Consider the following 16,276-nt stretch of genomic DNA (forward strand, 5'->3'; position numbering starts at 1 on the left):
GAAAAATATTTTCATCAAGAGATTTCATGAAATACTGAAATAATAATCTTGATGAATAATGTGAAATATTTTTAACAATATAGAATTCAATAAATTGAAATGTATTTTGCAAATTGTATCCTGGTTTACATAAAATTTTTGCACTGAGTTATCAAATAAAAAATTACAGAGCCAATCAAAAGGAAGGGAACTTTTTTTACAAATAACAATACCAAGTCACAATTTATACTTCATTAAATGTATATGTTTTTTTCCCAAAAGGTGGGCTACAAATAACACACCTATCAGAATGGCTAAACTTTGTTTTTAAAAGTAATAACACCAAATATTGGTGAGGACATGTAGAAACTAAATCAATCACATGTTGCTGGTGGAAATGTAAAATGGTACAGCCACTCTGAAAAACAACTTGGTTACTTTTAACACTAATAAAGACTTCTCATAGTAACCAGCAACTATATTTCAGAGATATATCACAGAAAAATAAAAAAAAAACCTTACAAAACTTGTATACAAATGTCCATAGCAGCTTTACTTATAATAGAAAAAAACTGGAAACTATCCAGTATGCGTTTCAATGGGTGAATGGTTAAACTGTGCTACATTTGCACCATGAACCACTACTCAGCAGTAAAAAAGAACTATTGATACATGCAACAACTTGCATGTGCCCAAAGGAAATGATACTCAGTGAAAACAATATAAAAATGCCAATTTCAAAGAAATACATATATAACAATTTTTATATAACATTTGTAAAACAACATAATTATAGAAATAAACAACATATTCATGGTTTGAAGAGTTAGGGATGGAGAGGGTAAGTGGGTGTGCTTATAAAAGAGTAGCAGGAGAGAATCATATGGTAAGGCACACAGGTTACTATCTTCATTGTGGTAAGGGATAGAAGAAGGTATACATTTTATAAAATTTCATAGAGCTATAAACGTGGACATACTATGGATTATACCAACATCCATATGCTGGTTTTGATATAGTACCGTATCTGACATAAGATGTTAGTGGTGGGGAAGTCGAGTAAATGGTGCATACACCTCCATGTGCACCCTTCTGTGAAATCATAATTATTTCAAAATTAATTATAATCATAAAGCAATTTCCATAAATTGGAGTATATTTTTGTTGACTTCTGTGAATCAAAGATAGACAATCTTTCAAAATTCTTTTAGAGATTTCTGAAGTAGACAAAAAGTTTTTAAGACAAAGTTTTATTAACATAAGATATACCTCATGTAAGTGATGACTTCATGGGTGCAGCACACCAACATGGCACATGTATACATATGTAACAAACCTGCACATTGTGCACATGTACCCTAAAACTTAAAGTATAACAAAAAATAAAATAAAATATACTAATATGCCCTAGTATTAAAAAAATAAAAAAATAAAAAATAAAAAACATTGAGAATAAAAAAAATTACTTCAAATTTAATGTCTCAAAACAACAGAAATGTATTCTTTCATACTTCTGGAGACCAAAGAATCCAAATTAAGTTACAGTCAACCAAAATCAAGGCGTTACCAGGGTGGTATTTTCTTGGGAGGCTCTAGGGGAGAACATGAACCTTGCCTTCTCCAGTTTCTGGTGGCTGCTGGCATTCCTCAATTTGTGGCCTCATTACTCCATTCTCTGTTTCTGTAGTCAGATTGCCTACTTCCTTCTACTTCAGTCTCTCTCCATCTTTCCTATAAGGATGCTTGTCATGGCATGTAGGGCCCATCTGGATCTTCCGAAATCATATCTTCATCTCAATACTATATCTGCAAAGACTTTTCTTCCAAATTAGGTAACATTTATAGATGTCAGGAAGTAGGAACTGGACACATCTTTAGGAGGCATATACTATTATTTAAACTAATTTATACTATGTTTTCTAAAAATATTAATTTAAAGGCACTGAATATGTTTTATTTGTTCATACACCCTTATAGAATGTTGTTTGATCTTTTATAGTTATTTGTTGTAGTAGGCTGTTTTCCCTTCTTTTAAATCTGGGTTAACTTTGGTTTGCTTTGACCAGAAGGCAGCAGCAGTGAAACTATGCAAGTTCCAAGGCTATAGAAGCTTGGCAGTTTCCGCTTTCCCTCTTTTGGAAGCTAGGCACCATGTAAAACGTCTGCTTCTCCTGCTAGAAACCCCACATGGAAAGAGGGAGAGAAAGGGAGAGAAAGGGGGGGGGAGGGGGAGAGAGACAGAGAGAGAGAGAGAGAGAAATAGTCTCAAGCAACCATCATCTGAGGTGAAGCTCCAGGCATAAGAACAAAGGTATTGATATTCCAGCCCTAGCTGAACAGCCAGGTAACACACCAATTAGAGCAAATGAACCACCCAAATGAGCCCAACCACCCCACAGAAGAATGATTTTAAAAAGTCATTATTTTAAGACACTATGTTGTAGAATGGTTTGTTGTGTAGCAATAGATACCTGAAACATTTGTCTATGGATAAGATTAATTATGTATTGGATTTAACTAAAATTATACAAACTGTACTGAAATTTAAAATATTGTCCAATAACCTGTTCACAATGTGGCTAGATATATGTAGAGGATATGTGGTTTAGGTTTTTAAATACACACAGTGATTTTATTTTAACCACGAAATAGGTATTAACTTTCAAAGCCACATTTAGTCAATCATATGTAAAGCTGCATAAAGTCAATTTCATGCTTAAGGCATCTTGGATATCATAAGTGAAACAGGAATTATCATTGCAAAATCTGCAGACATCAAAATCACCACGAGAGAATACTAACAAAAACTCTACACACATAAATTTAGTAACTGAGGTGTAACCAATCAGTTCCTTAAAAAACACAAACTACCACAACTTAGCCAATAAGAAATAGATCATTTAATAGCTATATAACTAATAAATAAGTTGAATGCATAATTTTAAAACTGTCACAAAAGAAATATCACTGGAAAATTCTACCAAACATTTAAAGAAGAATTAACATCAATTCTACACAATCTCTTCAGGCAATAGAAGATGATAGAATAATTTGTATTTCATTTTATGAAAGCAGTATTACTCAGATACCAAAACCAGGCAAAGATCATAGTAAAAAATAAAAAACTACAGATCAATATTCCTAATGAATATAGACACAAAATTCCTTTACACAGTGTTAGAAAACAGAATTCAGTGATGTATAGAAAGAATTATATTCCATGATCAAGTAGGGTTTATTCTAAGTATTCAAGGTTGGTTCAATATTCAAAAATCAATATGTAATATACAATAATGACAGGCTAAAGGAAAAATCACATGACTATATCTACTGATGCAGGAAAGACAAAATTCAATGTCCATTTATGATCAAAAATGTCAAAAATTAGGAACAGAAGGAAACTTTCTCAACTTGATCAACAGCATCTACAAAAAATTTACAGTTGACATTATATTTACTGGTGAAAGACTAAATGCTTTTCCTTCAGGATAAGAAACAAGATAAAAACGTCTACTCTCACACTCTTATTCAACATAGTATTGGAAGTTCTAAGCAGTGGCATAAGGCAAGAAAAAGAAAATACAGTCAGCCCTTAGTGTCCAAGGGACATTGTTGAAGGACCTCCCACAAATACCAAAATCCTCAGATGCTCAAGTCCCGCATTCATCTGTGGGTCCTGCATCCCACAAGTACTATATTCACATCTGCATTTGGTTGAATCTGTGGATGCAGAACCTAAGGATACAGAAGCCTAACTGTATAAGTCACATAAATCAAGAAACAAGAAAAGTCAAGTTACAAATTTATGTATAAGTCACATAAATCAAGAAAGAAGAACAGCCAAGTTACAAAAGAGTTCCATCACATAAGGATTCCCTGTGTTGGCCTTTTTTAACTACAACCACTGTGCTCCAGTCCCCAGGCTCTCCTTAACTCCTGGCAACCTCTAATCTGTTCTCCATACTTATTTTTTGGTCATTTCAAGAATGTCATATGAATGTAATAATACAGTATTCAATTTTTTTGCAGATATTTTGATTGTCTATATTATAAATTCTAATGAATCTACAAAAATACCTTCTAGAGTAATAGTCCCAAAAAGTCACAGAATACACGGTAAACATACACAAATCATTTACAGTTCCATATGTTACCAATAAACAAGTGAACACAGAAATTAAAAATGCAATAGCATTTACAATCATTAAACTGACATAATTACACGAAAATGTAACAAAACCTGGATGGTACATTTTTGCTGACAACTACAAAGTGCTGATAAAGTAAATGAAAGAAGATCTAAATGTATGGGAAGACATGCCATGTTCATGGATTAGAAAACTCAACATAAGAAAGATGTCAAATTTCCCTAAATTGATATATGGTTAAATGAATTCCTATCAAAATATCAGTGACATTTTTCTACAAAGAAGATTATTTCAAAATTTATATGAACAGGCAAAAAATTAGAGGAGCTACAACAATTTTAAACAGAAGAATGAAGTGGGAGGAATGATTCTACCGAATTTTGTGACTTATTATATAGCTACAGTAATGAAGTCTATGTGAGGTTGGTGAAAGGATAGACAAAAATGAATGTAACAGAAGAGGCTACCCAGAAAGAAGTGCACACAATATGCCTAACTAATTTTTGATAAAAGTACCAAAGCAATTTCAATGGAGAAAAAAATAGCTCTTTCAACAAATTGTTCTGGAAATAATTGGACATCCCTAGGCAAAAGTATAACCCTGAACCTAAATCTCATATCTTACACAAAAATTAATTCAAAATGAATTACAAACTTAAGTGGAAAATATAAAACTTTAAGAAACAAGTCATCAGATTAAATCTTTGAGATCTAGGGTTAACCAAAGAGCTCTTAGACATGACAAAAGCAGGATTCAGAAACACAAAAATTGATAAACTGGGCCCCAAAATTTGAAACTTTTGCTATGAGAAAGAATCTATTAAGAGGATGGGGGAAAAAAAGCTTAAAAGTGGGAGAATATATTTGAAGGTCACAAATGACTGGTGTTTAGGATATATAAAGAACTCTTAAAACTCGACCGTTGCCAGGCGCGGTGGCTCACGCCTGTAATCCCAGCACTTTGGGAGGTCCAGACAGGTGGATCATGAGGTCAGGAGATTGAGACCATCCTGGCTAACACGGTGAAACCCTGTCTATACTAAAAATACAAAAATTAGCCGGGTGTGGTGGCGGGTACCTGTAGTCCCAGCTACTTGGGAGGCTGAGGCAGGAGAATGGTGTGAACCAGGGAGGCGGAGCTTGCAGTGAGCTGAGATCGCGCCACTGAACTCCAGCCTGGGCCACAGAGACTCCGTCTCGAAAAAAAACAAAAAACAAAAAAAACTCGACCATTATAAATAAAATAAGAAAACAGGTAGAGATATTTCAATGAATATTATATGTGAATGACAAATAAGCACAAGAACTGAGGCTCGATATTATTAGCCATTAGGTAAATGCAAATATAAAATACTATGAGATGTTGCTATATACCTATCAGAATGGCCAAAATATAGTGACAACCAAATTCTGGCAAGGATGCAGAGAAAATGGATCATTTATTCATTACTGGTGAGAATGTAAAATTGTACAAACACTCTGGAAAAGTTCGACTGTTCATTTAAAAACTAAACACACTGCTACCATATAACCGAGCAAGTGTTCTCATTTATCCCAGATAAATGAAAATTTATGTTCCAGAAAAGCCTATGCAGGAATGTCCATAGCAGTTTTATTTACATTAACCCTAAACTAGAAATAATCCAGATGTCATTCAATGGGTAAATAGTTATAAATTCTGGCACATCCATACCATTAACTACTATTTAGCAAAAACTACCAATATACATGACTTAGATAAATCTACAGAAAATTATGCCGAGTGAAAAAACATCAATTCAAATACATTGAATACTGTATGATTACATTTATATAATATTCTTGCAATGACCAAAAAATAAATATGGAGAACAGAGTAGAGGTTGCCAGGAGTTAAGGAGAGCCTGGGGACTGGAGTGAAGTGGTTGTGGTTATAAAAGGCCAACACAGTTAATCCTTATGTAATGGAACTCTTTTGTAACTTAACTGTATCAATGTCAATATTCTGATTAGGAAGGTTTAATATAGTTATTACAAAATGTTATATTTGCAGGAAATTTGTCAAGAGCTCACAAGAACTCTCTGTGTTATTTCTTACCAACTACATGGGACTCAACACCCATCTCAAAATTAAGACTTTTTTTATACCCTAAAATTATGCCTTTTTTGCTAGTATAATTGGTTAACTTTATTGAATCAAGTACTAAATATGCTTCTCCAATATAATTTTATTACTAAAACTCTTGAAAGAGGAAGCTTTCTTGTAAATTCAGAAACAACAACAAAAATCAGGGGGTCGTCAAAATACTCATTGACTTTTGTACCTTACTAATTCCATGGCATGTGATGAATGAATAAAACTCTACCAAAGGTGTTTATTTGCCTCTGTCTTTACTTTAAAATATTTTATATATTTATATTTTGAATACAAAATACTGTAATATGATATTAAAGGGCAAAGAGTAAAGAAACATACATATATATACATATATATCTTCCTACCCTTTCTCCCTAGAATATACTGTACCATCTGTACCTCCCAATAAGTAACCAAAATCTTCAATAAATATTTTCTGTATATTCAAGCATATATATATGTGTGTATACACACTTAAACACTCTATATATATTCAAGCTAATATGTGTTTTCTCCCCACCAGCCCCCAATCTGCTTCTTTTTATACAACTATTACTATGTGCATAATTCTACCTCTTAGTTTTTCACTCAAATAAATTCTTCAAAACTCTTGATCTCAATGTAATAGCTTCATTTAAAAAACTTCTGTATGATGTTCCTTGGTATAGGTATACCATATATTTAGATCATCACTGATAATTTGCTACTACAATGTTCCAACAAATTATTTTGTATATCTTGCATCTCCATATCTGTAGAATAAATTCCTAGAACTGGAACAGCTTGATCAAAAGGTACAAGCTTTTATAATTTTGATAAATATTACCAAATAGCCCTTGATAAAAATTGTGTCCATTTGCACTATCACCAGCAATGCATGAGAGTGCCCACTTTCTTCTACCGTCTTCTGTATAACAAATAATCTCTTTGATCTTTGCCAATCTGATAGGTGAAAAAGTTCCCAAAGTATGCATTCTATTTAAAAATAAAAGTCAATTAATCTTATATGAAAAGATACCTTAGCACATTAATGACAAGGAAATAAAGTGACCTTCAAGGCTGAACACAACTTACAGCTCTGCCCTGTGTCAAGTGATACTATGCATTTGAAATTGCCCTATATCCCAGTTTATTTTTAGGGCTTGTTGTTCACAGAAAAAGAGATGATCATTACTGGTCAAAGTTAATATTTAAGCAGATAAATACATCAAAAATTGTTTAGTAAAGACAGCCAGAAGAGTGGTATGATAAGCAAAGTGGAAATAAATCTAATGATTCCTGCTATGTAACCTTGAATGTTGTTCATGCATCCAACTATGCCTGTAGATTTTTATTAATACTATCTGCTGAGAAAACCATTTCAAAATCTACTCTGCACAGCTGCATAAGAATATACTAATATATTCTATCATGCATATGTATGTAGTAATAAAGAATTAACATACTCTTCCACAAGGTGAGAGGTCCATTGAGAAGTGAAAGAAAAGTTTTTAGGAGATTTTGATAGCCACCAAGCTCTCTTTTGGGTCTGCTATTCTAAGTCAATGATTCAATTGCCTAGATGATATAATCCCAGAGTTAAAAAGAATGCAAATATCTTACCTATTCATATACAAATTATATTTTATGACAAGAGAAGCATATTTACAATTTCAACTATGATCACTGGGTAAGGTAATAACTATGAATATGGACTTTAGAGTTTAGTAACTATTCTGACTTATTTTAAATGTTTCAGTAGGTGAAAAGGAAGGCATCTCATCTGATTATTGGCATCTCTCATAACTGTTATCCAGTTTTAAGATTCTGCATTATTTCATATTTATTCAGTGATAGAGTACTGATCTCCTAGAAACATATAAAAATACCTTTCTTAATTCGATTAAAATACTACATCTTGAGTTAACTACATTAGAATTATAAAATAAGTTTTCAATCAACTATATAATGTGCAATCAGAAAAAAGAAAAGCTTATCAACAGTAAAATATTATCTTTCTTTAAAAATCCTATTAATTCCTGTCATCCTAAAAAAAAACACAAACTGAAAGCTTTATTTAGAGAAAAATGGTTAATAAATTCCATTTTAAATTTGTTGGGATATGTTTTACTACAACAAATACACATGGATCATTGATGATTCCATAGAAAAGGCAACAACACATAAAAATAAAATCGCCTGATTTGATGGTCAAATATCTTGAATTTAATATGAGAGAAAAAAATACATACTGTTTGTTAGTCCAAACTGCACCATGTTGTAAGCTCCCTGCTATTTTGCAGACCTTGGTGAAAGCGAAACATTTCACAGGGGTTCGAGCTGTGAGAAACATCCCGTCTAACCAACTGACCACGAGTTGGACAAAGGCCCAACTAAAGAGACATCCCTATCATATCTTGCTGGACAAAGGTCCAAGGAACACCCTGAACACCAGAACGACATCGCGCCGGAACAAGAGCCAGAACCGCCTCTTCATGGAAGCATCTTATTAATATCCCGCGGAGCAGCAAGCCATACTGCTCAGACCCCTTCTGCCCATACCTATAAATTGCTCCAGCCTGTAAGCGGCTGCGGGCTCCCGCATTAGGCTGGTCCTCCACTTCTATAGGTTTTATGCTGGACAGAGCCGCCCTCTTCGTGTGTGTGTGTGTGTGTGTGTGTGTGTGTGTGTGTGTGTGTGTGTTTCTTTAACCCTTCCCTTCAAAACCTAACACTGTTCAAAGAAGATTTAGTCCATCATTAAGTGTTTATTAAGAACGTACAAGTCAAGCCCGCTACTGGGCACCTAAGACATAAATAGGTCTGTGTTTCAGCAATGATATTGCAGAAATGAGGTTGGGTGGGTGAGGGGCTTGTTGGGGTTGTGTCTGCAGATAATAACTCCTCAAAACAAACACTTTGTTGCTGGCATCGCGGAAAAGCAATCAGGCATTGACAGGTAGAAAATAGCTTTTACAGCATGGGCGATGAGGAGCCCCAGAGCAGCATATAAAGCAAATCCTTCATTTCTCCCATACGTCTTAAGTAGTGAACCGCAAGGATGGTGCAGACTAAGATTGGGTCTACCTATAAGATCTGGAGGGGAAAACGGCAAGACCAGAAGAAACCGTCGCAGACTCATTTGCATAAGCACCCAAACACTGCTTACGTCACTGCGCCGGAGTCCGGACCCCGCCCCGTCTTACTCCAGCCTTTCCCAGCTAGCGAGGAGGATGGAAAGGGAAAGCGGGACGCTGGAGAGCGCGAGCCTGGGGGCTTTGCTTCCTAAAACGTACATCAAAAGCTGCTTCTCAGCTCAGGAAAAATAATTCCCGTTCCCGCAGCCTGTGCCACTGGGTGGGTCATGCCTGTTCCCGAACGCCTCGGGAGTCTTGATTCATTCTTATGTATCCGATTGGTGCGCTACGTTAGAGTGCAAGGTTTTCCCTGTACTCAATACCATCTTCTTCCCAGTCACACACAGACCAGCCTAGTGAAAGAAAGGTAGAAACGATCTGGGTTTCTAACTGCTTCCCATCTTCTTACAGTCCCAGCAGCACCACCCTCACCGCCACACTCTCAAATTCCAGGATGCGCAGAAACACAGGAGCCGTGATTTCTCCAGCAGCCACGTGCCTTTCGTACGGCGAAAGGCCCCCTTTCGGGCCATTTATCACAGGATACCTCAAGCAAAAGGGAACTGTGGTCACGTGAAAACACTCTGTCCTCGGTAGTCGCCTTCTGCCTTTGCTAAAGCGAACGGAAGCGAATGAGGAATAAAGCTCTCTGCTCTCCCCGCCCCATCGCCCACCTGCACGAGGTTTAGCTTCCAATTCACCTCGCGTCTCTCTCTGCCCCAACCCTCCCAACTTCCCTCTTGGACTTTCCCGTGTTGGACCCCACCCTTCAACCAACCCCGACTTGGCTTGGAAACGAGTAGGTCTCTGGGGATGCTGTGGGCAATTTCCACGACGGGAAGAAAGGATGGCGGCACGTTTCAACCCATGTGCTTCCCCTTACATGTGCAGCCTGTCGCCCCCCACCCTGATTGTACAGAGATGCAGAGTTAGAAGGTTGCCCGCCCAGCCCAGCTTCTCCCTCCCAGGGCTTTTGAGCTGCCCTCCCTCCTTCCACCACAGGACGCAGCGAGTCCTTCCCGGCATCCATCCATCAATTCGTTCCCGGTGCTGGTGCCCAGGCTCCTGGGTGGCTAATGGCGAGCCCCACCTCACCCCCAGTTGTGCCCTTAGCGTAGGCCCTTGCCATTACCGTCAGTGTGTCTTGACCAAGCGCCTCTTGCTGCTTCCACGTCCGGGCAGCAGCAGCAGCAGTCGCGAAAGGGTAGGGTCCAGGTGGCTGTGACGGAGGCCGAAGAGGAGCTGTTGGCAGAGAAGCAGCTTCTTGCCTAGGTTGGGACCCGGAGCTGGGTTTTGGGGGTCGCCGCCCTGCAGGCTGGCAAGGAGAGACTCGTGAGCGCCTGTGTGTCTGCCAGGGAAACAGCACGGGATACAGGCGCGCGGGTGCGGGTGCGCGTGTACATGCGTATGTGTGTGTGCGCGCGCGCGTGTGTGTATGTGTGAGGGTGTGACGGAGGCGCCCACGTGCTCGGCCCGCCCGTGTTACGGCCGCCTACCGGCTGCAGAGGAGAAGGGTAGGCTGTGGGCGGCGGCGGGGCGCGGAGGGGTAGCCAGGAGCGCAGGCTGGGCTCCGCACCTCCCTGCCCCAAAACCCAATGATGCAGCGGCCACTGCGGCTGCCGAGCGGCGTCTTCCCAGAGCCCGGGGCTGTGCCCGCCCGAGGCAGGATGCAACTGAGGAAGCCCGCTCCAAAGCAAAACAAAACAAATTCCTCCAGCCATCCCGTCTTTCTCCAACCCATTCAAGCGGAAGAATGGACACCAGTTACCCGCCGCTGACTTTTGTCTCAGTGAGAATAATAATAGGCATGGTGCTACCTGGCGCCATCTGAATATTCTCAAAGAGTCAGTAATGGGACTAGAAAAAATGGGTGACCCAAAGAACCCTTTTCCCTACCTATCCCCCCAAGCAGGCCATTTACATCTCTTGCGAAAGAAAAAGCCTCTGGGCATTGGCTCCTCCGTCAGGCGATGGCCTCATAGCGCTCAGTGATTCTCGCCAGGTTATGAAAGGCCGTTTTAGAAAGCTGGCCCTCACCCACCCTGTGTTGGTGCCTCAGCAGCAGACTTTTTTCCAAGGGGTCTCATTACAAGATGAAGCCTGACTTACCTCTGCTAACAATCGAGGCATGCTCGTAATTAAGCCACGTGGAGAATTCCTAAAATATACACCTCTGAACACAAAGCTTAGCCTCCTTTTGAAAATGGCTGAACCGTCCCCTAAACAGTGCATATGCTCTAAGGATGAAATTTTCCGTCCTTGAAACGTTCAAAATTTGAAAGAAATACAAAATGAACCTAGAACCTAGGTAGAAAGGTTCAGTAACTTAGCAAAGTACATTTTTCACTTGCAGATTATTAATATTACTCTTTAAAAATACTTTTGTGCACTTTTAGGCCTTTTAACAATCCCTTAGATTTTTACGGTTCGTATCCAATTAAGATTGAATTAAATTAAAAAGGCCATTGCAAACAGGTTTTTCATGCAGTGAAAAATCTCTTGGAAAGAAATCACAAGACCTAAATTTCAGGTCAGAACATTGCTACTAATCCTTAGCTTTTAAAACAGCCAAGAGAGCTTTTTCTCAGCCTCTCTTCCAATCCCAACTTTGAAAAATTAAAAGTTAAGAAATTAAATTAGATTTGATTCCCTGATACCCCTCCCCTGCCATGAGTAAATAAATGCTCTTTGATAGATGCACCGCGTGAAAAAATAAAAACAGTCAAAATAAACCTTTTATAGGACTTTTTTTGCTTTTTACTTCACATTTTGGTGACAGGCAAATATTTAATGTTGATATATAAAGAAACTGAAATACAGTACCAACATTATCAGTAACAACTGAGAAAATTTTAGGAAAATAAGGAGAGCTGTGTCCACCATGATCAGGATTAGGATTATCTGTGGGAAACAAAGTTATCCATATGCTGGCAGAAATCGTTTACGGTAGTACCAAGAAGTACGAAAATTATTTCTCTCCCACGCTTTTTCACTAGTGTCTGATACCTAATTCCAATACATATGCATAGGTCACAAAATATTTGTAGTGCGATGCCCTCCATAATGACTGATACTAATTTATGTCTCAATGCCAATGAAGAGAAGTAGGAGAAAGCAACTATTGTTTTAAGCTTCCCTCTAAGTACCTGGGGCTTAATAATATCTTATTTAATCCTCTCAACTAATTAATGAGGTGATTTTTCCTAATTTAGAGATTAGAGAGAGGTGATACTCAAAAAAAAATTGCAAAAAGTCAGAAAACTTGTTCAATGACAGAATGGAGAAATAAATTCAGATCTGCTGGCCTCAAACTTCATGTGCTTTTATACTATCCTGTAACCCTTTAACAAATTATATATTTTTAACAGGAGGAAAGGGTGGAATCTCAACACAAGTGGTAGGCATCTTTGAAAACAATAAATAGATGAAGAATGGAGAGACCTCAAAAGGAGAGTCTGGGAACCCTAGCCAAAGGTAAAATGTATTCATTTTTAAAATTTAACAACAATGAGTCTTCAAAGATTTAAAATTCAATTGCTAATATCTTTTAGGCTAATGATTACAGAGTTCTTTCTCTGTCACCATAGGGCAAAATGGCCAACATGGGATTGGTGTGGGAGGAAGAGGCAGCACACAGAAAGGAAAAAAACAGAACTTGGAAGAATTAACTACAAGTTAAGGGAGACTAGTGCTTCCAGCCACACTGTATTTAATAATATTAACAAGGATTGATTAATGTTAACTATGTGTCTTTGAAATGTACAGAATAATTTCTATATTTTATGAATATATACTTCTTAATTCTTACACCAAGCCTGTGATGTAGGTCTAGTTTTTACAAAACATTGCCAGAAAAGAAACTGAAGCTTCGATTGTCCAAGGTCATACCGTCAAAAGGCATCTGTTAGATATTGTAAAAATAAAAACCTGCCCTATCTAAATCACTTTCTGAAATTGATACCTACTTTTAATCAATTAATATTACACTTGCTATTTTTAAAATTTGATAAAAGATCACATGAAGGAAAAGAGTATTCTCTTTGACTAGAGGAGAGAAGGAATCTGACTCACCAAGCCTTTCTACCTTATTTCTTAAACCAAATCCTTTAGAATAACAATATTATGTAAAAACTTCCAAAGATGTAGCACTAGAGTTCAGAAAAATAATTCAGACATTTACTAAAAGATGATTTTAAAACTACAATACTAAAGAAAAACATTGAAATCAATTCACATCCTAAGATTACATTAATTCATTTGCTTATATTGCTATATGGGCAGTAGAGTATATTGTGAGGATTTTTTTTTTGCATTTTAATAAAACTTTTTATTCTAATGTCCTCCATGCCAAATGTCATTTGATATATGGTCTCCAAATTTTTATGAAAACAAAGTCTGCACAAGCCCAAAATATCCACTGAATATTCTGTTCTGTTCATACTACTGATAAGAACTGAGAGGTAGATGCAAGGAAAGTAGGTTCTCTGATTTCTCAATGGGTAGAGGATGGGTTAACTGAATTGGCAAATGTCAGAGTAATCAAATCAATTTTTTAAGTAATTGACTAAGATAGTAAAGCAATCAAGACAATGTAGGAAATGATTGAATTTTACTGTTTCTGCACTTTGAAGATAAAGCCTAAATGGCCCTGGCGAGTAAAAATACCAACACAAGCTGTCATTTTTTTGACAGAGAAATGCATCCCCTACCTCTGTAAACTGATTATAACCACTAAGTTTTTAAGTTGCCCTTTTATTATAATATAATAGCAAACTATGTCTCTAAAACATTTTATGTGTGTCAGGTACTATGCTCAGCATTAGTCTATATAGCTACTTAAATGTCCGAAACCAAAATATTTAGTGGTATTTGTTTTGTATAAAGTATATGAGGTGCCTTTTATTTGCTGCACAATCTCATTGATATATACAGATTCTATAGGCTCCATGATTTTTATACGTACTTCTAAAATATAATTTGAATACAAAAGTGATACTTGCTCATTGAATACATTTCAATCTATGAACTTGTACATGGTGAAAAGTTAAGACCCCTGTGTTTATGTTCGCCTGACTTTGAGGAGGGTCCCAGGAAAGAGGGTAGAGTTAGATTTTAAATAGAGTGGTCAGGGTAGGTCTCATTGAGATTTTACTGGTGCAAGGACACAAAGGATTTGCAGGAGTTAGCCTTGTAGATATAAGGAGATAGGAGTAAGTTCCAGGGAGAGGTCAGTGAAAAGGGTCTTTTCAGTCAGTTTAAAAAGATTGTAGGATCAGTGAATAGACCCTAAAAAAAGAATTTAACTGGTATGTTTGAGGAAGAGAAAGAAGACCCAGATATTGCAAATATGTCTTACTCCGTAGAGACAAGCTTATAGTTTTTACAATTTAATTTATTTTATAAAATTCATATTCATAGATTTTCTGTTATTGAACCATGCTTGCATCCCTGGAATAAATCCTACTTGATTATGAGATAATATTCTTCTTTATATAAATTGATGGACCCAATTTTTTCATATTTTTATAGAGTTTTTCATCTATATACATAAATGTATTTGATAAGTGATTTATATTCTCCTTATAAGGTTATTCTAGCACTGTAAAATGAGATCCAAAGCTTACACTTGTAGTCTCTCAAATACCCTTTTATGATATAGACATTGTTTCTTACTCACCTGAGAAATCAAGGAAAGTAGGAAAGTGGTAAGATACAGATTTTTTATTTATGCTTTTTTTTTTTTTCTTTTGAGACAGGGCCTGGCTCTGTCATCCAGACTGGAATGCAGTGTTGGAGTCACAGCTCACTGCAGCCTCAACTTCTCAGGCTCAAGTGAACCTCCCACCCCAGCTTCCCAGGTAGCCGAGACTACAGGTGCATGCCACCATGCCCAGTTAATTTTTTAATATTTATTTATTTATTATTATTTATTTTTTTTTTTTTTGAGACAGAGTCTCGTTCTGTCACCCAGGCTAGAGTGCAGTGACGCGATCTCGGCTCGCTGTAACCTTCGCCTCCCGGGTTCATGCAGTTCTCCTGCCTCAGCCTCCCGAGTAGCTGGGATTACACATCACCATGCCCGACCAATTTTTTGTATTTTCAGTAGAGACGGGGTTTCACTATATTGCTCAGACTGGTCTCGAACTTTTGACCTCATGATCTGCCTGCCTCGGCCTCCCAAAGTGCTGGGATTACAGGTGTGAGCCACCGCACCTGGCCTAATATTTATTTTTCTAGAGACAGGGTCTCACCATGTTGCCCAGGTTGGTCTTCAACTCCTGTGCTCAAGCAATCCTTCCACCTTGGCCTCCAAATATACCAAGATTACAGTTGTGAACCACAGTACCCAGCAATATGTTTTATTATTTATTGAGTTTTTCTATTGGTCTATTCAAGTTAACTAGTTCTTCTTTAGTAAATGAGTAAATGTTGCCAATTCATTTCTTTTAAAGTGTTCATTTCACCTAATTTTTAAAAGTGCTTCAATAATTTTTGTACTATTTTCTTTTGAATTTTAAATCCTAGATTACATTTATAGATATATGAACTTCTCCATAGGTTTTGTTTCAACCTTTTCTTCATATCTCTTTTAATCTGTTAAATGCTAAACATTATCTATGAGTCTTTTCAAAGAAACAACTATTGATATTATTGGTGTTATAAATTTTATTTTCTGTAAATTTCTTTTCTTGTGTTATTTATATATTTCTCCTACTTTCTTTGAGTTCAGTCTTTTCCTAGGTTTTGAATTTGAACAAATATAGTACATTTTAATTTCTATATTGCTTCAAGGTTATAATTTATTTTATAAGTATAGCTTTAGCTGCAACCTAAACATTTTGGTTATATAATACTTTAAGTGTTCATTTAAAATAATTTCAGGAGCCTCTCTGAACCTATTCTGGCTTGAAGAGGCC

General features: G+C 36.9%; 1 protein-coding gene and 1 long non-coding RNA gene across 4 annotated transcripts in view; one reads left to right on the forward strand and one right to left on the reverse strand.

Moving 5' to 3' along the window:
• SLC6A15 (solute carrier family 6 member 15) overlaps positions 1 to 10,800 on the reverse strand; it is a 52,041-nt gene extending 41,241 nt beyond the window's left edge. The window contains exon 1 of the mRNA XM_016923927.3: positions 10,492 to 10,800. The gene's annotated coding sequence lies outside the window, so the exon portion shown is untranslated. The remainder of the gene's footprint in view (positions 1 to 10,491) is intronic.
• LOC107967592 (uncharacterized) overlaps positions 10,791 to 16,276 on the forward strand; it is a 54,300-nt gene continuing 48,814 nt past the window's right edge. The window contains exons 1-3 of one of the 3 annotated variants that reach the window (XR_010148093.1): positions 10,824 to 10,873; positions 12,728 to 12,833; positions 15,116 to 15,217. This is a non-coding gene — a long non-coding RNA (uncharacterized LOC107967592). Of the gene's footprint in view, positions 10,874 to 12,727; positions 12,834 to 15,115; positions 15,234 to 16,276 lie in introns of all 3 variants that reach the window. The other 2 variants (XR_010148094.1, XR_001708149.3) reach the window with 2 other exon arrangements.

The sequence above is a fragment of the Pan troglodytes genome, chromosome 10, assembly GCF_028858775.2.
Source record: "Pan troglodytes isolate AG18354 chromosome 10, NHGRI_mPanTro3-v2.0_pri, whole genome shotgun sequence".
Taxonomy (NCBI): Eukaryota; Metazoa; Chordata; class Mammalia; order Primates; family Hominidae; genus Pan; species Pan troglodytes.